The following is a 1,489-nucleotide window of genomic DNA, read 5'->3' on the forward strand; positions in this document are numbered from 1 at the left end:
TTGTGATGGAGACGGTCTGAATCAGATCTGCAGATATCAACCCCTAGATATTTTACATGACGTTTAACTATAATACCATCAACAGAATTTTTATTGGAATCATGTACATATAAAATTTCACTTTTTTGAGGATTTACTACTAATCCTGAAGCTTTGGAGAAAATAATAAATTCATTGAAGGCAACAGAAACTTGTGAATCATTTTTAAGAAAAAGACAAGCATCGTCAGCTAACTGGCTAATTATCAATGTATTCCCTCCAATATTTATACCTTCAATATTGGAGTGCTTTATATGCAAACTTAATAGCTCGGCGGCTATTAGAAAAAGAAAAGGAGAGATGGGGCATCCCTGCCGAATACCTCGAGCCACAGAAAACCGGGGAGAAGTGCCGGAAGCTAAGGAAACACAACTGTTAATACCGTTATATAAAGTACGAATCGCGTTAATAAAGGCTCTACCAAAACCAATGACAAATGAGACCTTGTTTCATTGATTCCGCCAATTCACCATTGTTTAAACACTCAATAAGGGCTTCGTAAAGAAGATACTTAATAGAGTCCCAAAAGACTTTTAAAAATTCAAACGGTCAGCCATCTGGCCCTGGAGAGCTATTGTGTGGCTTTCTTTTTACTATGTTATAAAGAGCATCTATAGGAAAGGGTTCTCTATTGTGGGCATTCATTTTAGGAATCACAGAATGAACTTTATGAAAAAATAAAGATGAAGCATTAAGATCAAAAGAAGAGGTGTATAGATTTTGATCAAAGTTAGAAACATGAGAAGAGATCATGGAGGGGTCATTAGATAATGTATTATTAATATATAGAGAGGAGATCCTCTTATTACTTCCAGGTTTTTTCTCTAGGTTGAAAAAGTAAGCAGAGTTTCTTTCCCCAAACTCGAGCCATTTTGCTCTCGATCTAATGAATGCGCCCCTTGCTTTCTCTAAAAATAAATCATCCAGCACCTAAGAGAAGTTGCGGACGCGTCGAGTATTTGTCCAAATACCCACACTTGCAGTCTTTGCACGTGACCACTTGATTACTTAAATGACGTATTTCCTGTATTTGGCCGAAGTCTTCAGGTGGGTGTGAAGACCAGAAGTGTGTGTCGAACTCTTCATTACCTGATGGGACACACTTGTAGTGTTTAAAATCAACTTCTAAAGTCTGTTCAGTAGTCCCTATAACATGACATCATTTTAATTTGTGGTGCTTCTAATTAAATGATAAAAAACAGTTGCAAATGTTGTACAAAATAAATATCACCACAACTCATCTTTGCACCAATAAAAGTAAAAACACTGTTTTTCTACCAAAACGCGCTCTCGAGTGGCCAAGACCGCAAGTGTGGGTATTTGGACAAGGGGTAAATCAGTGTGTGTGTGTGTGTGTGTGTGTGTGTGTGTGTGAGGTACAGAAGACAGCGCGTTAGTTTAGAACTCTTCTCATTTTTTTTTTTTTTGTAGAGAGTGTGATAATTTGGTC

The 1,489-nt window shown here is 37.2% G+C and overlaps 1 protein-coding gene across 4 annotated transcripts in view; it reads left to right on the plus strand.

The window, feature by feature from the left end:
* The window catches only part of zbtb49 (zinc finger and BTB domain containing 49), an 8,663-nt gene that overhangs the window by 3,689 nt on the left and 3,485 nt on the right, over positions 1-1,489 (plus strand). The gene's annotated exons all lie outside the window — the stretch shown is intronic.

This window comes from Sinocyclocheilus grahami, unplaced genomic scaffold (genome assembly GCF_001515645.1).
Source record: "Sinocyclocheilus grahami isolate Dianchi unplaced genomic scaffold, SAMN03320097.WGS_v1.1 scaffold1174.1, whole genome shotgun sequence".
Taxonomy (NCBI): Eukaryota; Metazoa; Chordata; class Actinopteri; order Cypriniformes; family Cyprinidae; genus Sinocyclocheilus; species Sinocyclocheilus grahami.